Below are 23027 nucleotides of genomic sequence, written 5' to 3'. Positions count from 1 at the left end.
TCTGTAAGATGTTCTTTTGTCCCCAGGACACACAGCCTGACTGCGAGCAACTGCTTCATAAATAGATGTTTGTAAATTCAATGAAATTAAATAAAAGGTCCATGTCCAACAGATTGAAAAGCACTGGCAAAGACTCAGACACTTAAAAGTTGTGCAAGATGTTTTGGAGACCCAGGAAGTAGTTTAGTGTGAGCAGTGCCCAGAAATCAAACAGAAAGGTAATTGTAAAAACACAACAGTGTAGAGTTCCTGTTGTGGCTCAGTGGGTTAAGAACCTGACACAGTGTCTATGAGGATGCAGGTTTGATCCCTGGCCTTGCTCAGTGTGTTAAGGATGCAACGCTGCCACAAGCTGTGGTGTTAAGTCACAAATGGGTTCAGATCCCACATTGCTGGCCAGTGGTTGCAGTGGGCAGCTGCAGCTCCGATTCAACCTCTAGCCCAGGAACTTCCATAGGCCACAGGTACTGCCCTAAAAAGAAACAAACAAACAAATAAAACAAAACAAACAAAAAACACCCATAGCAGGGCGTGAGGGCCTTTGAAAGCCATGAAGCTGGCCCTCTAGGCTGCAGTGAGTAGTGGAACTGAGGACCCCAGGTTTAACATTTTTTTGAGTCATAGAACCTGATGAGAGCTATTGTGTCCACCCCTGAAAGAGCCTTAAAAGAACACAAAGATGTATAAACACATTTTTCCAATTGATTTAAAAGAGTTTAGAAGCCTAAGGACACCAGGTTAAGAATTTTGACATTGGAGTTCCCTTCGTGGCTTCAGCGGTTAACGAACCCGACTGGGATCCATAAGGTTGCAGGTTTGATCCCTGGCCTCGCTCATTGGGTTAAGGATCTGGTATTGCCATGAGCTGTGGTATAGGTTGCAGGCGAGGCTTAGATCCCATGTTGCTGTGGCTGCAGTGTAGGCCAGCAGCTATAGCTCTGATTTGACCCCTACCCTGGGAATATCCATATGCCGTGGGTGCTGCCCTAAAAAGCAAAAAAAAAAGAAGTTTGACATTGAAGATGTCAATCATTTCCCTGTAGGAAAGAGGCAGGAAGGGGATGGACTAAAGCTCATGGGCTGTTCTAAAAATAAAGGTATTGGGGTAGTTCTCTGATGGCCTCGTGGTTAAAAATCCAGCATTGTCACTGTGGAGGCTCTGGTCTCTGTTCTGGCTCGGGTCACTGCTGTGGCATGAATTTGATCCCAGCCTGTGAACTTCCTCATGTAACTGGTGTAGCCAAAATAAATAAATAAATAAATAAAAAGTATTGGAACCCAATGATGTCCATTCATTTACTTATTCTCTATGGCTGCTTTGGAGCTGCAAACAAAGGGTTGGGAATGGTTGTGACAGATCTCACAGTCTGGACACCCGCAATGGTCCTAGCTAGCTCTTTACTGAAAATGCTTGCTGGATTAATGTGTAGGAGCAGGACCAGGGAAGGTGCTCCGAGTATGTTCAGGTCCAGTGGGCTTTCTACACATATATTCTGCTGTTGGCGTTTTTTTTTTTTTTTTTTTTGTCTTTTTGCTATTTCTTGGGCCGCTCCCTCGGCACATGGAGGTTCCCAGGCTAGGGGTTGAATCGGAGCCGTAGCCACCAGCCTACACCAGAGCCACAGCTACGCGGGATCCGATCCGCGTCTGCAACCTACACCACAGCTCACAGCAACGCCGATCGTTAACCCACTGAGCAAGGGCAGGGACTGAACCCGCAACCTCATGGTTCCTAGTCAGATTCATTAACCACTGCGCCACGACGGGAACTCCTGTTGGCGTCTTTAAAAAAAAAAAAAAAAAAAAAAAGGCTAGTTTAGCAAACAGAAAATCTATGACACAGCATAGGTGGGTGCCAGCTGTCAGAGATAGTGGGTGAGCCCCCTCTGGGGGCTTAGGTCAATTATTTAGTGGCCCAGGGCCTCAATGTCCTCTTTTGTAGTGTAGAGTAATGGATGCTTATTTTTCCCAGAGTGTTTGTGAAGATTAAATGATCTAATGCAGACCTGGCAGACAGCTAGTTCTCAAGCAGTGGTAGTTAGGAACAAGTGATGTGTGAAAGAAGTTTCTCGGAGTGTGGTTTTACTTGGCCCAGGTCTCCATACAAAGGACTCTGTTTACAATGTAATTCAGCCCACAGCATATTGCCAGGCACTGTGTTTGTTTTTTTTGTTTGTTTGTTTTTCTTTTTTAGGGCCACATCCGAGGCATGTGGAGGTTCCCAGGCTAGGGGTTGAATCGGAGTTGTAGCTGCTGCCTACACCACAGCCACAGCCATGCCAGATCTTAGCCACATCTGCAACCTACACAACAGCTCACAGCAAGGCCGGATCCTTAACCTACTAAGGGGAGGCCAGGGATCGAACCCATGTCCTCATGGATCCTAGTCAGATTCGTATCTGCTGCTCCACAATGGGAACTCTGGTGTTGGGTTCCGAATAAAAACTTGTCTAATGATTGGATCAATGACTGATGATTAGTGAGAGCTCTTTATAACCTTCAGAGGATGGAAATTCTTTTAATGAAGTCTATGAGAATTCCATTTTCATACCTTAAAAAATAAAATGCTTGGGATATAGGGGCAACCAAACCATACGGAATTCTGAACTAGATTCTACTGAGGGGAGAAACAAACTATGCAAAGGATAATTAACTCCCAAGCCTTAAATAAAGAGGAAAAACTTCACTGAGGATATGAAGCAGGTATCCCTATCTGACAAGGAAATTCACTGTTTCCATTTATCCGACCTCCTGCCCTTTCATGTCCTCTTTCTCCACTTGTCAGCCATAATTCATTTCATTCCCATCAGAAATATTTAAAGAACCCTTTGTAACAGCCCAACAGTTGAAGATCGGGATACAATTTATCTCTTAAAGCCTTCATAGAGGTCTTTTGTTTTTGCCTGCTCGTAATCTCTCAGCATGGATGTTGAAACAATTTATGGGATGTGCTTGCATTTCCTCTTTTTTCTTTTTTTGGTTTCTCTCAGATCCTTTATCCAACATTTCCATGCATTTTAACATACTAACTCTTGTTAGAGGATTTTTTTTTTTTCGAAAATTTTTTTGGTCATTTCAAATTAGTTTCTCCTTTTTATTGTGATAAAAACAGATGACACAAAATCCAGTCTCCTAAATTGTTAAGGGTATGTACAATATTGTTAATTATAAATACAATCTCATTCATTCAATCTTTAGACCTTCATTCTGCATAAGGGAAACTTTATACCTGTTGAGCAGCAACTCCTCTTCTTAGATCACTTAATTTTAAAATATCTTTTAGGACAGAAGATAGAGGAAAGAGAAGTAAGGTATAAGAAGAGAACTGATCTATTTTCTAAAAGGTTCACTCCCTCCCCATCTGGATACATCACATTTAATTGAGAGGCCTGGGACGTCTTAGAGAGTCGAAAGAAAATATGGAATCTACCAAAATCACAATGGCAAGAAAGGGCCTGAATTGCCAAATGCAGACCAACACTGGGAGAGTTACAGGAAGAAGAAAGTCCTTCAGGAGTCTAGTGAACTGAGCTTCAGTCTGTGACTCCAGGGTCCCTGGGACCCCCTCACTGCACCAGAGTGGTTTTCATGGGAAACCTTCTGAATCACCTTGCTCCATAAAGAGAAGGTGAAGGCCAGCCTGGCTATTTCCTAGTAAGAGTAAACAGTAGCCTTATCTATCACCTTCTCTCCAACACATCACCTTGTTTGGAGCTACCTGTCATCTTTGGTTTACCACTGGAAAGGAAGGAAGGAAGAAGAAAGAAAGAAAGAGGAATAAAGAAGGAAAAGGAAGGAAGAAGAAAGGAAAGAAAGAAAAAAGGAAAGAAAAAATAAGGAAAGACAGAAAGGGAAAAAGACAGAGGAGAAAACTAAAATTTTGTTCTGTAAACAGATGTGATTTTTTTTCCCCTGCAAAAAAAGATTTTATGAGGCTAAATTAATACATCTCTGTAAAGTGCTTTGATATTTTAAGAAGAGAAAATGATCCATGAATGAGCTTATTCTGGCTTAAAGAATTACCTAAAATAAAGCAACAGGGTTTGAGTTTAGTACCTTTTGTTTCTCTTTGGAAAACTGGTTTTTAGAATGTGTAAGTTCACCAATGCCAGAGTAGGGTTCACTCTGGAGAATATTTAATTTTCTCTGAAGATTTACCTCCTAAGATTGACTTTAAGTTAAACTCTTTAGGAAGCAGAAGAGCAGTAGCAATAAAGAGTGTAGTCTTGAGTATGAATGTAGTCGATAAAAGTATATTCCTTCCATGAATTTGTTTTAGAAGTTCTTATCATCATCTGAAAACCTGTGAAGTTGATGTGATTTGAGTTAGCCTAAGAAATTTAAAGGAATAAAAGTCAAAAAAAGGAGGAACTTCATGGAGCCCATAGATCAAAGTCTTGAATATAACAGAAGAAGTAAATTGTTTTTTTAAAAAAAGGTAGGAGTTCCCACTGTGGCTCAGCAGAAACTAATCTGACTAGCCATGAGGATGCAGGTTCGATCCCTGGCCTCACTCAGTGGGTTAAGGATCCGGCACTGCCATGAGCTGTAGTGTAGGCTGCAGACTCGTTTAGGATCTGGCGTTGCTAAGGATGTGGCATAGGCCAGCAGCTACAGCTCTGATTTGACCCCTAGCGTGGGAACCTCCCTATGCCTCTGGTGCAGCCCTAAAAAGCCCCCCCCCCCCAAAAAAGAAAAAAGTAGGGATAAGGCTATATGGTTACTGATTTTTTATTTTTAGTTACCAAGAAAAAGTTTATAGATGTTACTCCTCATAAAAAATGTAATCCTTCTGCCTTGGCAAACTCTTTCTTATTACAGAATATTTTGATACCTGTTTTGATAGTTGGATGTATGTAGGAGACACCTGTAGGGTGGTGGGCCTCTTGGCTGTGTGAAGTGATTTTATTCTTGGCCGTGGCATTTCACAGAAGTGTCGCCCCCACCTCCACCCCACATCTTTTGTCTGATGGCTGTGCTGCAGTCTTTGTTGTACAGGTTACACATGCAGTGATCTTTCGATTTTATTAAATAAACACTCATTTGTTCCGATTTATGAATGGGTTTTCCTGGAGAGCTGGTAACTTTTGTTTGGCATATGATTATTTATCTTCTGTCATTATTTCTTGTAGGGACTTTTTCTTATGTGCTTGCTCATTTCCTGCAGCTGGGCATGATTTGTCAATTATTTCAACAAGTCAGTCCCCTCTCCTCCCCTTTAGTCAAGAATCGGATAGTGGGCAACTGGCCAGTCTTCTCTCCCAATAGAATCCATTTCTCTTCCAACAGAATCCTTTCTCTTTCACTTTTCCATGATTTTTCCCTCTCATTCTTCTGTATTGAGTCTTCAGAGCAGACCCAGATTATCTGAGGGAATGGGCATTTCATTCATCTATTCATCAATTTCTTCAGGAAACACCTGCTAGTTTCCATCATAACTTTTAAGACCTATTCTGCGAGCTGGAGTTAAGGACAGAAGACAGACACCTTATGAAATAAAATTGGAAGGAAGAGGGGAGAGACAAATTGATGAATACAAAGAGGAAGAAAGAAAACAGAGGTAGTAGAGAGCTACAGAATTGAAGGAAGAGGAAACTGTTGGAAATGAACAAAGTGGACAAGAAAAGGAAAAGGTTCAAATGTGTTGTTGGTTTGTTTTTTTAAATAAGAACAACAATAACACAAAGGAGATTAATTCAAAACCAGTTATGTGCAAATGATTCTGCCAGGACCTTGGGGATCATGCAGACCAATTGGTCTTAGCCTTTAACCTCCAAGTATTCATGATTATATGCAGTGATCAGATTTAAAATATGGAAAGACATAATTATCTTTGGCTCTAGTTGGTATCCTGAGATATGCATTAGGAGAACTTTTTTTGTTTTGTTTTTTCTGTCTTTTTTTTTTTTTTTTTTTTTTTTTAGGGCTGCACCCGCAGCATATGAAGTGTCCCAGGCTAGGAGTGGAATCAGAGCTATAGCTGCTGGCCTACGCCAAAGCCACAGCAACGCCAGATCCGAGCTGCATCTGTGACCTACGCCACAGCTCATGGCAACGCCAGATCCTTAACCCACTGAGCAAGGCCAAGGATTGAAACCGCAACCTCATGGATACTAGTCAGATTCATTTCTGCTGCAACACAACGGGAACTCCTAGGAGAATTTTTAAAAAGGAGTTGGAGTTCCTGCTGTGGCACAGAGGGAATAGATCTGACTAGGAACCATGAGGTTGTGGGTTCGATCCCTGGCCTCGCTCAGTGGGTTAAGGTTCTGGCGTTGCCGTGAGCTGTGGTGTAGGTCGAAGACGTGGCTCAGATCTGGCGTTGCTGTGGCTCTGATGTAGGCCAGCAGCTGCAGTTCTTATTTGACCCCTAGCCTGGGAACTAAGCTCTGGAATATCTCTTCTTTTGGCCACAGGTGTGGCCCTATAAAGCAAAAAAAAAAAAAAAAAAAAAGCCCAAACCAAACAAACAAAACAACCAAAAACCGAGTGGAATAACAAAATCTAAAAGGTTAAAATGTGTACTGTGTGTTGCTTATAAATCCCTTTTCTGTCGCAAAGCCCAGGCTGGGGGCTTGGTGACACCCAGAGCGTGAGCGGCAATCCCCTGGCTGTGTCGCATCCACTCCAAGAAGTCAGAACGCTGGCTGCCAGCTAGCTGGGAGGGAGAAAGGGCACATTTTCTCCTCCCTTCCAAAGCTGTTCATGTTCTGTTTGCCAATAAACTATTGTAACAATTGATCTCTGTGTGAATTGGATACTCATTACATCTTGCTGAGCAAGATACTTAACCCCTGCAGATTTCCTTTACAAATGACCTCTTCTCTCTGCTTAATGGCCACTCATCCCTGTACCAGTTGGTGATCCAGGTCACCAGCTCACCGCCCCCAGCCCTAGACACAGTCATTGGAGTAGGAAAATGAGAGGGACATTCTTCAATGAAAGACCACAGTGTGCTTTGTCATGTGCAAGGCCGGTGCTCATACGTCCCTGAAATACTGAAGGAAGTCAGAAAAAGGAAGTCTGCTAGCGGGATGCTTGTGATATTTTTGGCAGCGATGTTCTCACTACCTGCGCTGTGTGTTTGTGTCTATAACGATGTTTACTGCAAAGGAAAAAAGAATAGCTACTAAATTGGGATATGATGAACTTCTCAGCTGGGGAGAGGACTGGATCCAACAGAGAAACAACATTTGGGACTTGAGATACTGTGTTGGCTTTGAGATTACATTTAGATGTTAGGAAAAGCAAGGGAAAAAACACTTGCCATAGACAGGAACAGCTTAGCTGTGTCCAGTCTGTATATGAAAAATGGAAATGTTTGACTTGAGCTTTACGGTTGTTTTGTCTAAAAAGATTAAGCGCTCTATCCTTTGTCCACCTCATCATCATATCCTTTTATCCTTTTAGTTTGATGGGCAAGGTTTTTTGTTTTTGTTTTTTTCCATCAATATTCTGTTTTATTTCAGCAAATGTTTGGTGGTTCTGGGTGATAGATTTTCTACAAAACTGCTTGGGATTTTGATCAGTTTTCAAGATCAATGACTCTTTGGGGTTGTCATTGGAAAGGCGTTTGAAAGCTCTGGAATATCTCTTCTTTTGGCCTTCAAGAGAGAAAGTCACACCAAATATATGATTGTTTTTAGACTTGTCAAGAGCCTCTAGCAAAACAATTCAAAACAGTTTTAAGCCTGGGATGGGAGGAAAAGATGAATGCTTTCCTCAGAGGAAAGTGATTGAGGGTCTGGATAGAAGAACCTCCGGGCAAAACTCTGCTCCCTGGAAGGATAATTAGTAAGGCGAATGGTGAGCAGAGACTGTTCTCATAGAATGTTCCCTGTAATTACCCCACCAGGAATGTTCTCAGGGCTAAATTGAAGGGGTTGGGGGACTATTGAATGATCAATGTTTGGCCTTTTATCCTAAGGAGGGTTTCACTCAAAGTCATCTTTCTTCATATTTTGCCTATCAGGCGAGTAATACCCAAAAGCAGTGGTATTTTTTCCATTCACTTTTTAAGTCTCTCTCTATGCTCATACCCACACACACTGCATATCAATGATAATTAATGCATTACATGTGTTTAATAAAAGACAACACTTAGAAAAGTTGTTTCAAGTTCTTTAAAGTACATGTAGTGTCACTCCAATATTTGAAGGCAAGAGACTTCTAAAACAAGACACTAATGATAATAAAAGGCATTTTATTATATTAGACCCTTGAATGTGGTTTGTATACACATAAAGTATTACTTGGTTATTAAAAAGAATGAAATAATGTCATTTGCGTCAACGTGGATGGGCCTAGAGACTCTCACACTGAGTGAAGTGAGTCAGACAGAGAATGATAAATATTAAATGGTACTGCTTATATGTGGAATCTAAAAAAAGTCATTTGCAAAACAGAAATAGACCCACAGACACAGAAAACAAAGTTATGGTTACCAAAGGGGAAAGAGGTGGGGAATAGGCATAAATTAGGAGATTGGTTTTACAATAGACACACTACAATATATAAAATAGATAACCACAAGGACCTATTGTATAGCACAGGGAACTCTACTCAAGATCTTGTAATAACCTATAATGGAAAAGAATCTTAAAAGGAATAGGTTTATATGTATGTGTATAATTGAATCCCTTTGCTCCACACCTGAAAATAACAGAATTATAAATCAACTACATTTCAACAATTTTTAAAAATTAATTAGACCCTTGAAAACGCATTGAAGAATGACATCCGCATTCCTCACTAGCCCCTGCCCCCTTTTTATTTCTACTTTATTACAAACGAGGAATTTTCAATCGATACTATTCAAAGTCTCTTTTTCCTTCCAATTTGTAAGAGAACAAAAAAAAAAAAATCACTCTTTCCTCAAGAATTTGCTCCTCAGGCCCAAAGTCATACATGTTAACTGGGCCACCTCTTCACCTGCTACTGGACTTGGCACCTGCCCTATTCCTTAGAAACCAGGTGCTGCCTTCCATTCCCTTGGCCCTTAACACAGAACAATCATTATTCCTGCTTCACCATTTGCCCTCAGGGGCTGAGAAGTTGCATGACTGGTTGCTCATGTCTGACTGACTTAATTCTCCCTGATTCTTCCCTTTTGCATGTCTTCTGATGTATTGTTCAAAGACATGTGAGAGAGGGGAAGCGTTACTTATTTTAAAACTTGATAAGTGAGTAGAGCTTTTTAACGGGAAATCAATCAACTGCCTCAAACTTAGAAAATTGTTAATCACCCATGGCTGTATTCAAGAAGAGAGATGCCTTCCAAAGACACATCATTAAAAACCATTGGTATAGGATGTTACTTCTGTGTGGGATCTAAAAATGTGGCACAAATGTACCTATCTACAAAACAGAAACAGACTCATAGGCAGAGAACAACAGACTTGTGGTTGCCAAGGGGGAGGGAGTGAGATGAACAGGGAATTTAGGCTTAGTAGATACAAACTATTACATAAGCAATTAGATGGTACTGTATAGTGTATGGAACTGTATCCAGTCTCTTAGGATAGACCATGATGGAAGATAATGTAAGAAAAGGAAGGTATGTATATGTTTGACGGGGTCACTTTGCTGTAAAAAGAAATCGACACAACCTTGTAAATCAACTATGCTTAAATTAAAAAAAATGAAAAAAGGAGTTCTCGTTGTGGCTTAGCAGAAACGAATCTGACTAGGAACCATGAGGTTGCGGGTTCCATCCCTGGCCTTGCTCAATGGGTTAAGGATCTGGCATTGCCGTGAGCTGTGGTGTAGGTGGCAGATGTGGCTCGGATATGGCATTGCTGTGGCTGTGGCACAGGCCAGCAGCTATAGCTCTGATTCAACCCCTAGCCTGGGAACCTTCATATGCCACGGGTGCGGCCCGAAAAATACAAAAAAAAAAAAAGAAAAAGAAAAACCCCACATTTAATAAACCAATAGTGCAGCTTATTTCTCTGGCACACTTTTATTTTGAAAGAGAGCCCCTTTTCCTTTCCTGTCCAATATTTGATTAAGAACCATAAAAATGCACCTCAGGCAGTCTTTTGGGCAAGTGGACTGAAACAGAATCAAAACCAATGGCATTTACAAATTTAACAACTGAACGTTTTAAAATAGAAAATTAAGTATAAAAAGATACAGGCATTCTTGCTTTAGTAACCCATTACCCTTATAATGATTATCATGTTTATTGAAACTATCAGAAAAGCAAAGGAAAAATTCATAGAGACAGAAGGTAGAATGGTGACCGCTAGGGATTAGGTAGAGGGGATGGCGAGTTGGTGTATAATGGGTACAGAGTTTCAGTTTGGGGAGATGATAAAAGTTCTGGAGAAGGATGGTATGTGGTGGTTGCCGAACAAAGTGAATCTATTAGAGCCACTGAACTACTCAGTTAAAAATGGCTAAAATGGCACACATTGTGTATGTATATTTTACCACAATAAATAAATGCAAAAAAGAGAAAAGAAGGAAAGAAAAGGAGAAATGCTAAGATTGGCTACTGGAAATCACCGTTGAATGAAGTGGAATGTGTATTGTTTGGGCCTTAGTAGAAAATAGGCCATAGTTGTCCTGAAATTACTGTTGGGGCAGATCTCTGAAGAAAGAAATGAGGAAAGAAATTTCAACAGCTTAGCATTTATAGGGTACACAATTGGGAGTAAAACACATGTGTAAAATATCATGATAGAAGGCCTTTATTTAAAGTGTGGTGAAGGCCGCTGACTCATTGGATAACTGGAGTATTTGTGGCTTGAGTAATGGCCGAGCCAAGAATCCTGGAGTCAGTTAGACTCTTTCTTCCTTGGGAAAAAAAAAAGGGGGGGGGTCAAGTAAATTCTATCCCACTCTATCTTGGATATTTTGTTCGACAATGATTTTGACCAACCCCAGATTCCTCCAGCAAGGGAGGAATGTTCAGTGTTTTTGTAACCTTGATTAACTGTGATATTATTCCAAACAAGGACGCATACCCCATGGGGACAAGAGGTGGAAAGGAAAGAGCTAAATTGGGAATCTGTTTTTGATCCCAGCCAGATGATGGATGTCTCCCGGATGGGGCCAGTGCTGCTTCTGACCTCATCCTACGCAAGGACGCACTTTGACTAGCTGGGCAAACTCTCTGGACTCAAGCTGAAGCAACTTGATTGACTCCACTAAGTACCTGAAGAAGGTCAAATTACTCTGATCACGACATGCTAATTATTTCTCTTCTGAAGGTTGCATTTCTTTCTGCGTGTTCTCTGGTTGGGATGAAGTAATAACTTATGACTTGGGTGCTTGGAACCACCATGGCTAAGAGTTTCTGTTTTCTGTGAAGTCCATGGCCTTAGGTTGGCAGGAATCTGGTCATCATCTTAGGGATGGTGTTGAGTGTGGTCAAGCAAAGATATTCTGGAGCCAGACTTCCAGCCTGACTCCCTGGTCTGCCCCTTAAAAGATGAGATCTTGGGCATTTGCCCCCATTTCTGTGCCTGGGGTTTGTCATCTCTGCAAGAGGGTGATTGTAATAGATCTTATCATACGTTGTTGTGAAATGTGATTTAAAATTTGTAAAATGCTCAGAACAGTGCCTGGCATGTAGGAATTGGGCCATAAAAGTTCACTATTATTATCATCCATCATTGCCTCTTTGGCTAAAACAGTGAGGTTTTTTGATGTGGTGGTTCTGTTGCCTGTAAGTCTGAGACCCTTTAGTACCTGCACTGGAGAGTTCAAGACCCAGTGGCTACGTCAAATCATCACATTGTACACATTAACTATATCACAATTTTGTTTGCCATTTACACCTCCATAAAGTGGAAAAAAGGAAGAAAAACCTTCCATGGCTGCTGGATGCATGCATAGCTGAAAGTGAAATGAATCATTCCCGCATTCACTCATTTGTTGACTCACCACGTGCCAGGCATTGGGGATACTGGGTCAATCATGATGTGATTAATTATGATGCTCAGTCTAGTGGCAAAGATACTTGCTTGAAGAGATTATTATGCAGGATGTAGGTGCAAAGATGGAGATGTGTACGAGGAATCACTGTGCTGTGATGGAGGGAAGCTCAGGGGTTGGGGGAGGGTGGAGAGGAATAATCAGGGAAAATTCCTGGAAGTAATCCCCCAAATATGTGGTCAAATAAAACTTGATTTTTCTTTTTTCTTTTTTTTTTTGGTCTTTTCTAGGGCCACACCTAGAGCATATGGAAGTTTCCGAGCTAGGGGTCTAATCGGAGCTGTAGCTGCCGGCCTACACCACAGCCACTGCAACTCAGGATCTGAGCTGAATCTACGACCTACACCACAGCTTGACCCACTGAGCAAGGCCAGCGATCGAACCCGCAACCTCATGGTTCCTAGTCAGATTCGTTAACCACTGAGCCACGATGGGAACTCCCAAATAAAACTTGATTTTTTTATAACTTTTTTTGGGTCTTTTTAGGGTCACATCCATGGCATATAGAGGTTCCCAAGCTAGGGGTCGAATTAGAGCTACAGCTGCCAGCCTACACCACAGCCACAGCAGTGTGGGATCTGAGCCACAACTGCGACCTACACCACAGCTCACGGCAACGCCAGATCCTTAACCCACTGAGCCAGGCCAGGGATTGAACCTGTATCCTCATGGATCCTAGTCGGGTTCGTTACTTCTGAGCCACGACGGGAACTCCAAAATTTGATTTTTTTTAAAAGTAGGTAAATGTTTCAGCTTGTGTCTCTACAAGATAAGGATTCTCTCTTATAAACAGTATACTGTTATTACCTCTAAAAGAAATAATAATCGTCTCTTAACTATAAACAAATATGTAGTCGATTATCAATAGTCCTGTACATGTCACATTCTTTTTTGGTTGGTTTGAATGAATCAGGATGCAAATAAGAGCATATCTTGAAATGGGTCTCTTAATCTTAGCGGTCCCTTAATCTATATTAGGTTTCCTCCCCCTCTCTTTCTCTCTCTCCCTTTCATTCCTTCTGATATATTTGCTGAAGAAACTGGATTGTTTATCCTGTAGAGTGTTCCATAGATGGATTTTGCTAATTGCACCTTCATGGTGTCCTATACAATTTCCCTCTCTTCCTTATATTTCTGATAAATATCGTGTTACATTTAAAGGCTTGTTCAGGTTCAGGTTCAATTTCTTTGGTGGGGGTGGGTGGGTGAGCCAAGAAGACTTCATAGAAAGTGTGCTGCATTTCCTTCAGGGGTCACATACTGAAGGGTGGCTTCTCTTTCTGAAATGTTTGCAGCCCTGAAGGCTTAATGGTTAGGGCCACTCATTCATTAAGGTTGCAATGTGGTCCTATTCTAATTCTGTCTTTCCTTCTTTGGCTGGAATCCTATAGAGAATTTTCCCTCATTTATTTTTTGCTTCCTCCATCGTATACACAGTTGGTCTAGGAAAGGCAAGATCAGTGTCTGATTGAAAATCCATGTTAACAGTGGCCCCGTTGGTACCACGAGGTCCACAACCTTGAATGGCAATGAAATTCTATTCAGCCTACAACTTGATTAAAGCAAGAAGGTGAACACATGGGTTTTTATAAATACTTGGCATGAGAAGAAGTTTCTGCTTACAACATAGCTTTAAAAACTCTAACTTTCCCCTAAGCTTTTAGTAAAAATAGAGTTTTTTTAAAACAGCAATTACAAAAAGATAATCTTGCTGAACTGAAATCCTAGACTATATCTGATATCATTTTAGTTTTCGGTGACCTACTTACTGCATGGCATGATTTACAGTTGAGGTTTATTGCTTCAGCAAAATAATGCTTCAGTCGTTCACTTACAAAGAAAAAAAAAATCCTCTCAGTTTTGGTCTCTAGTATGGAATGAAAACTTTAAATAGTCAAAACTGGCTCAAGTTTCAGTCATCATTAAAACAATTTTGTATCTCAGACCTAAAATAGATGCACACCTTAACATTGATCTATACAGAGCTTGTGTTTCCTAAAAGGTGAAGGAAAAATATGTTCCCACAACTGTGGGTAGGATGAGTAAATGATACCCACTTACACATACAAAGGCTAATTAAAAATGGAACGTTTAAGGAGTTCCCATTGTGGCTCAGTGGATTAAGAACCTGACATTGTATCTGTGAGGATGCAGGTTTGATCCCTGGCCTCAGTCAGTGGGTTAAAGATCTGGCATTGTTGAAAGCTGCCGTGCAGGTCACAGATGTGACTTGGATCTGGTGTTGCATGGCTGTGGCTTAGGTTGGCAGCTGCAGCTCCCTTTGGACGCCTGGCTCAGGAACTTCCATTTGCCACAGGTGTGGCCATAAAAAGAAAAAAAGGGGGGGCAGGAGTGGAACATTTAAGAACCATTGCATTTCAGGTGTTTTGTGACAGTCCCTCATAAATTTAGTCCCAAGGGAAATCAGTTATTTACATTTGGTTGGCGACTTAAAACCATTACCTATAGTAGAAACAGGAGTGACCTCTGAGCTGCTGGGTGGATTCTTGTGTGACCCCAAAGTGCCCCACCCCCTCCAATGGGAGACTGGTCACCCCAGATCCTGACTAGTTTTCCTCTTGCTCTTTCCTTCCAAATCACATAAATTCTTTGTCTCCAGCTACATTAGATCTATTCAGCATTTCCCTTTTTCATGCCTCCACAATTCCTTGATATCTACAAAGAGCAGATTGATTTCCACTATGCCAGCAGGAAGCAGTGGGGTGTGCATGTTGGATGGGCCCTGATTTGAGAAACAAGCCAACAAGGGGAATATTGTCTTTCTTTTCATTCTTTCTTTTATTTTTTTAGAGCATTTTTCTTTCTTATCCAGATTAGTCTGACCTCAGCCCAAGACAACTGTGTATTACTTTTACCGGCAAACTTGAATGTCGCCTGGGTTGCGTTGGTGGTTTTCCATGAATGTAATGCGATAATCCCAATGGAGCCACCTCAGTCACTTACTACTCTTACCCTGATAAAAATACTTTGTTGGGGCTATTATGATGTCTTTTATTTTTAATCCAACTGAAAATGGAAGTATTACAAGAGCTTAGAAATATTAATGAGAAAATTCTCAGCTTTCCGTACCCAAGTACCCCACTCAGGACAGACTAGAATAAAGTATTTTGCCCCAGTTTTGCTGCAAAAGAAACATCTTAACTGAAGCTTTCAAGAGAGGCTTTTAAGAAAGAATCAGATGACACGCATGCGTATACAAAATGGACATGCCCTGGCAGATAAAATTAACATTCTCTTATTGCACCTGTAGTGCAAACGGTTATAAAAAGGACTTGCTAAATAATGTACACTCTCCGATGATCTAAAATGCAGCTGTGCTCTTTTCTATTTTAAAAATCCTGAGGGTCAAAGCCTAAGCTAATCCTTTCTTTGTCAGAGTTTCTGTCAACTGATCAGACCCTTGGAACTGTTTTCATTCAAGCCTGATGGGCTACGAGTTCTCTTGTGACACAGCGGGTTAAAGATCCAGCTTTGTCATTGCATCAGCTGGGGGTGACTACTGTGACACAGGTTCGATATCTGGCCCAGGAACTTCCACATGCCTCCAGCGCAGCCGAAAAAAGAAAAGAATGATGGGTTTCGGTGAATCTAGCCTACATCATTAAGAGGCTGCCCTTAAGCCTTGACGGACCTTCTAGTGTTTGTATATTAACAGATAGAAATGGACTTGCCGTCTGGCTCTCGCTTTTTCTAAATAAACCTGTGCCCAAACCTAACTGGGTGCTTAAAACAGCTGTTTCTCCTCTTTCTAAAGACATGACTTACTTTCGTATTTTACCTCCAGGTGCCATCCTGTTAGAATGATTTGTCAAGTGGCATAGACATTTTAAGTGGGAATCACCTAGAAAATGAGTTTTTCTTTGTTTCAGGAAAACAAAAAGATGTCCCCTCCTCTTGTGGTCATCCAGTGGAGGCACGAAGGAATCCCACCCCTAATTTGTTTGGATGTCAAGGCTGATGATACCACACAAACACCGAAAGGGTTTGAAAAACTTTATCACACATGGTGAGGCTTTCGGCAGGGGGGTCGGGGGTGGGGTGGGGGGGAGTGTCGGGGGTGTGTGTGTGTGTGTTGCAGAGCAGGCTCCCAAACATGTCCAAAATAGGCTTCAGAGACCAGCTTGGCTTTTTACATATTAGGGGGTAGCTGGAGGTGAGGATTTCTCCTTGTGTCCCAGAGATTGTGGGTTTGAACTTCCCGCTGGTGTCAGAGAGGGGAGCAGCTGGACTTCCTTATCAGCTGGCCAAGGGGTGGGGTGGGAGTGGGGGAGAAGAGGTGGAGGCAGAGGAAAAGGGGAGTGGTGGCGCCTGAGAGCCATCAGGGGGTCAAACATTGGAATGGGGTCAGACTCCATATTACATGAATCTTTACACTGAAGAACACAGGCACTATAAAAATGGTCCATATTTTTAGACTAATGCCAAATGCTGCTTGGGATGTGACGGTTTGGGGGTATTCTCTGGAAGCGTTCTAAAATTCTGCTATATATTTTGTTTTGGGACTTTTAGGGGCAAAACAGTATGTGCAGTCAGCCAATCTTCTCTGTTTCTGATAAAAAACAGAGAAGATTGGATCCATGAGAGTTCCCGTTATGGCACAGTGAGTTAAGAATCTGACTTCAGTGGCTCTGATCGCTGGGAAGGCGAAGGTTCCATCCCCAACTTAGTACAGTGGGTTAAAGGATCTGGTGTTGCCAGAGCTGTGGCTTGGATTCAATCTCTGGCCTGGGAACATGCATATGCCGTGGGTGCGACCATGAAAAACATTAAACAAAATTTAGATAAAAAGTCATAAAATGTCTAGATTATTACTAAAGACATTGAAAAATTGTCCCCTTCAAGCAACTCAACTCTTACTGTTGATAGACTATTTTCCACTTTCTAACCTAAATCCTTTGTACCCTAGGACAAAGTGTTTCTTGGTTCTCCCACTACACTTGATGGAATGATGGGCAGTCGGAAGTCAAGGGACATTACGGATTGTTGAGGATAATTTTACTTACTATTTAGATGGAGAAACCTAAGGCCTGTAAGTTTCTAGAGTGTTAGCTGAGATCACACAAACCAGAATCCAAGCCTGAGCCTCATCTCTGGTCTAATGCACCTCATCAAAATGAACTCAGAGGGTTTGGTTGTCATATTTTCCTAGGCTTTCAGTTACAGTGCTTTCTCTACAGAATGCTAGATTTTTCAAATACTCAAACATGTATATTACTTCCCAATAATATCATTAAATCTGAATATACTGCAGAATTTTCATATGAATTCTAAAATAGAGACCCTATATTTTTTTACACTGAAAATTTTGAATTACATCTTGGCATTGGGTAAGAAACCCAATAATGGATCTTCCCTTTTGTTTAATTCAGTGTGTTTAATTTTTAAAATAACATTAAATATTTTCTTTGAATGTTTTCCTCCCTTTTTATGTTACATTTAAGGATTTTTTAAACATAAACTTTTAACTTTAAGGTGGTTTTAGATTTCCATAAAAGTTTTGAAGACAGTACTGTGAATTTACAAATACTCCATGCTTGGTTTGCCCTGTCAGTGATGTCTCACATTAGTATGGTGTATTTATTGAAGTTAATTAACCAATATTGGTCAATAGTATTAAGTACATTTCATACTTTATTCATAGTTCCTTAGCTTTAAAAACTTTTTTTTTGGATTTTGTCTTTTTAGGGCTGCACCCATGGCATATGGAGGTTCCCAAGATAGGGGTCAAATTGGAGCTACAGCTGCCGGCCTGTGCCACAGCCACAAGCAACGAGGGATCCTAGCTGCGTCTGCGACCTACACCACAGCTCATGGCAACGGCAGATCCTTAACCCACTGAGCAAGGCCAGGGGTCCAACCCACATCTTCACAGATACTAATTGTGTTCGTTAACCCCTGAGCCAGGACGGGAACTCCCACATTTCCTTCAGTTTTTACCTAATATTACTTTTCTGTTTCAGGATCCCAACCAGGACACATTATTTTCAGTCACGACGCCTCAGGCTCATCTCAGGCTGAGAAAAGCTTCTCAGACTTTCCTTATTTTGTTTTGATGTTCTTGACAGACTTAAGGAGTACTGCTCAAGTATTTTGTAGAATGTCCCTCAACTAATATCATATGATGTTATTCTTATGATTTGACTGGAGTTATGAATTCTTGGAAGAGACATGACTTATCACTCTTTATATTAACTTTAATCACTTCTGCCCGAGGTAGTGTTTGTCAGATTAAGGGTTCTGGAAACCCAGAGAGGACAAGATAGGAAGGACAGAGGGTTTGGTTTTGTTTTTTTGGGTTTTTTGCATGACTTTTACACACAAAATTTACTCCCTTTCATGTTATATACTCTGGAAGAAACTTAAGGGTTAGTTATGCTCCTTCACCTACCTAAGAGTGGAATATGCACATAAATTAATCTGGAATTTTGCATGAGAGGTTTGTCTCCTATCTGTCTGTCTATCCATCTATCTCATCTATAATATCTATGATAGAATGTACTCATTCATTTACTAATTTGGATTATAATCCAATATTACTTCATTTTGTTTTTTGTTTTATTTTGCTTTGTTTTTTGTCTTTTTAGGGCTGCTCCCATGTCATATGGAGGTTCCCAGCCTAGGGGTCAAATTGGAGCTGCAGCTGCCAGTCTAAACTGTAGCCACAGCAACCTCCTGATTAAGGACAGGGATAGAAACTGTCTCCTCATGGATACTATGTAGATTCATTTCTGCTGAGGCAGGATGGGAACTCCAATATTACTTTATTTTGTTACTTAAATTATTTCAGATTTGGTCATTGAGATCTCTTTCAGTTGACTACTGTCCTTTTGACATAACTATTTCATGCCCTTTTTAAAGGACACAAGCACCATAAGATGTCCCAGTTTCATCTTGTACATTACCTGCACCAGTGCTAGAATCAGCCATTTCTATGAGGAGCATAAATTTTTTTAATTGAAGAATTCTTTTTTCATCTCTGTACTAGAAACAGATATCTGGTTGTGAGATGTGCTTGTTCTACTGAAATGTCATTGCTTCTAGGTGGTCCTCTCAGCCAACAGATCAAGGAAATATATATGCATATTGAACCCTAAACATTAGTTCATACTGATGTCTCCAACTCTACTCCAGTACCACATGGATTATTCTAGCCTCCTTCCCTTGTTTGTAACCTCCCACTCCAACAGAGAGAGACCTGGCTCCCACCATCTGCCTCTCATTTCTTTAATTGTTCAATTCCACTTACACATGTGTAGCAGTTTCAGCATTGTTTATCTGGTTTGGGGATATTTTTCAACTTTATCTTTCAAGACATCTTCTGAGTAATTTTTCCCCAATCATCTTTTTTATTTGCAACATCTCTTTTTCCTTCTCTAATGGTTCCATTTTTAAAATTGTTTGATAATGTTGCCAAGTCCAGGTTGGTAATGCTCACTGCATGACAGACCAATACATTGAGAGAGGAGGTGTTGGGGCAAGGAATAGTGATGTTATTGCAAAAGCCAGCAGACCAAGAAGATGGTGGACTAATGGCCCAAAGAACATCTTACCCAAGTTAGAAATCAGGCTTTTTTTTCATACTAAAAAGGGAGGGAGTATGGCTTGTTGTTGCAAACTTCTTTTTTTTTTAATTTGTCTTTTTGGGGGCCACACCTGTGGCGTATGGAGGTTCCCAGGCTAGGAGGTCCAATTGGAACTGTAGCCACCAGCCACAGACACAGCCACAGCAACTCAGGACCCAAGCTGAGTCTGTGACCTACACCACAGCTCATAGCAATGCTGGATCCTTAACCCACTGAGCAAGGCAAGGGATCAAACCCATGTCCTTACGGATGCTAGTGGAGTTTGCTAACTGCCAAGCCACAATGGGGATTCCTGTTGCAAACTTCTTGGTGCCAGAATCCTTTGTTCTTGCAGCAGTCCACAGAGGTCTGGTCACAATGTTCCTATAAACCTCCAATAAGACAAATGTTATTCTCTGTTTTGCAACTTTCTATCTGAAGGGAAGAGTATTATGCCTTTAAAGGTCAGAACCTTGAAAATGCATTATCCTGTATATTTTAGACTATAGGCAATATTCTTTAGCAAAAGATGCAGCACCAACATGACTAAACATATGCAACAGATCACAAGCATTAGAGATCCAGTATGGAGTTAAATTTGTTCTTTGTTTAATAGCTTCTTTTCTCTTTCCTAAGTATATTAATTTCAGTTTATGGAATGCATTCTGTTCTCAGGATTGTCTCTGTTCTTCTTTGGTTTGTTTTTTTTTTTTTTTTGCTGTTGATATTGGCCTTTGTCTTTTGTCTTGGAGGCTTTCTTCAAGTATCTGATGATCTTTGGCTATTTAAAAACGTCTAATTCTGAGGCATGATGATTTAAAAATTATTAAAGTGCCTAAATAAAACACTGTCTAAATAATTTCCTGTGCTAATCTACAGATTGGTTGTAATTATGAAAAGAAAATGATATTATTGTTGGTGAGCTGTTCATCTGTGGGCAACCAAAAGATATGCCCTGAGTTATAAGTCAGAATCAGGGGCAGAAACTTATCTTTAAAATGTAAAATACCCTAGGGAGTATAGTGATTACTACTTTCATACACTAAATAGCTAGCTAGGTAGATACAGAGTGAGGCACCACATAAGCTGATTGGCAGCTGTGCGTCATGTGACTGCAGTGGGTGTCTTCAAGGTAGAGAGCCAGCATTTTCAATGGGGAATCCCCCAGAGGAGAGCCACCACTTTATAATAAATACATTTTATACAATGAGCTGGTAAACACACACAGGGACCAACCTTTCTACCCCTTTCATGAAAAAATATTTAAATTTACTAAATGCAAAAACACTCTGATGTTTTCCATTTTAAAAAGGTCATGACTCACTAAATTGATTCTAGCAATGATTCAAGACCAAAAGTTGAAACAATTTGGTTCGAAAAGTCTCTGTGAATTGGCCTCTGTTTCTTCATTTTTTTATTTTACCACTCCCTGTCAAATACACTTATCATGTCCAAACTACTTAAAATACTTGAAAATGCTGCGATTTCCCTTGATTCCATATTTTGTACACGTTGTTCCTTTGCCCAGGAAGTCCTCCTCACATTTTTTGCTGGCTAACTTTTTCATGTTCTGAAGCTTCAACATAGGCATCATTCATCTTGGAAAACTTTCTGGATCTTTTCTTCTTTCCTATTCTCTACTCATCCCTGGGGAAAAGGAGTTTTATCTCATCGGTTCTCTTTTTTTTCTTTATTTCCACAGCAATGAATACATATGCCATTATCACATTTAACATGTGCACTTGTTGGGAGTTCCCGTCGTGGCACAGTGGTTAACGAATCCGACTAGGAACCATGAGGTTGCGGGTTCGGTCCCTGCCCTTGCTCAGTGGGTTAAGGATCCGGCGTTGCCGTGAGCTGTGGTGTAGGTTGCAGACGCAGCTCGGATCCCGCGTTGCTGTGGCTCTGGCGTAGGCCGGTGGCTACAGCTCCGATTCAACCCCTAGCCTGGGAACCTCCATATGCCGCGCAGGAGCGGCCCAAGAAATAGCAACAACAACAACAACAAAAGACAAAAAACAACAACAAAAAAAAAACATGTGCACTGTGCATAACTATTTTTTTGCTGTGTTTTTTTTTTGTCCTTTTTTTTTTTTAGGGCCACACCCGAGGCATATGGAAGTTCCCAGGCTAGGGGTCTAATCGGAGCTGTAGCCGCTGGCCTATGCCACAGCCATAGCAATGCAGGATCTGAGCTGCATCTGCCCCTACACCACAGCTCACGGTGACACCAGATCCTTAACCCTATGAGCAAGGCCAGGGATCGAACCCGCAAAGTCATGGTTCCTAGTTGGATTCATTTCTGCTGTGCCATGACGGGAACTCCATAACTATTGATTTTTATATCTGTGTCTCCTCTAGGCTATATATTCAGGCCAGGCTCTGTGTTTTGTACTGGCATATACCTTCTACGTCCACATGCAAGACTTCTGCTTTGCTTTGTTGGGGCACGCAGGCTAGATCCACCTTGACTCAGGAAATTATTCACTAAATCCTAATATCCCTACCCTAAACCTATGTAAAAACAGCCCCTTGAGGGCATTCTCATTGTGGCTCAGCAGGTTAAGAACCTGACTAGTATCCTTGAGGATGCAGGTTTGATCCCTGGCCTGGCTCAGCAGGTTAAGGATCTGGCATTACCACAACCTGCAACAGAGGCTGCAGATGCGACTTGAATCTGGCATTATCATGGCTGTGGCATAGGCTGGCAGCTGCAGCTCTGATTCAACCTTTAGGCTTGGAACGTCCACATGCCACAGGTGTGGCCCTAAAAAACAGACAAGAACACAACAACAGTAATAAAAACAGCCTCCTGAGTCTAGGCCTCAGATCCAACTTGGAGCAATGCTGATTCCATAGTGCGCAATCGCTGCCTCACACCATTGTTGCCCATGAAAGAGAGCGAGCTGTGGGCATGGACCTCCAGGTTTGTTTCCAGAAAGAGAGCAGGCCTGCAGCTATGAGCCAGATGTACCCCCAGCATGGGAACAGAACTGGAGAGAGGACTCTGGACTTGGGGTCATCTGGATAAAGCACTCTCCCTCTTTGTCTTGTAGAAGGAAAGAGGTAGAGAAAGGAGTTAGAAACATTTCTCCAATACTGTGTCATCGTGGATATTTATCACAACTCTCTTTCCTCTTTAGAGACCCGTGATTGAGGGTATTCAGGATCTCATTCTTATATCTGTTCCTCAGCTTTTAGTATAATAGCAATTGGGGTGAGTTATAAGCTCAGCATTTATGATTGGAAGTATAGACGTGGAAAATAATGATGCGGTGAAAGACCAGAATTCATAACGATAAAACATACTATACTCAGAACAAGATAAGGGAGAAGAAAGAAGACAAAGATACTAGAGTATGATATTTAGGTGATTGATATATTTGAGTGGTTGCCTATCTTTAAAAAAATTTTTTTATTAAAGTATAGTTGATTTACAATGTTATATTCATTTCTACTGTACAGCAAAGTGATTCAGATAAGAATATATATATATATATA

At 41.1% G+C, this 23027-nt stretch overlaps 1 long non-coding RNA gene across 1 annotated transcript in view; it reads left to right on the top strand.

The window, feature by feature from the left end:
• LOC125111930 (uncharacterized) overlaps positions 1-23027 on the top strand; it is a 42858-nt gene that overhangs the window by 5953 nt on the left and 13878 nt on the right. Inside the window, exon 2 of the long non-coding RNA XR_007130970.1 lies at positions 15834-15970. This is a non-coding gene — a long non-coding RNA (uncharacterized LOC125111930). The remainder of the gene's footprint in view (positions 1-15833; positions 15971-23027) is intronic.

This window comes from Phacochoerus africanus, chromosome 1 (genome assembly GCF_016906955.1).
Source record: "Phacochoerus africanus isolate WHEZ1 chromosome 1, ROS_Pafr_v1, whole genome shotgun sequence".
In the NCBI taxonomy this organism is placed as follows: Eukaryota; Metazoa; Chordata; class Mammalia; order Artiodactyla; family Suidae; genus Phacochoerus; species Phacochoerus africanus.
This window is presented reverse-complemented; position numbering and strand designations above follow the sequence as displayed.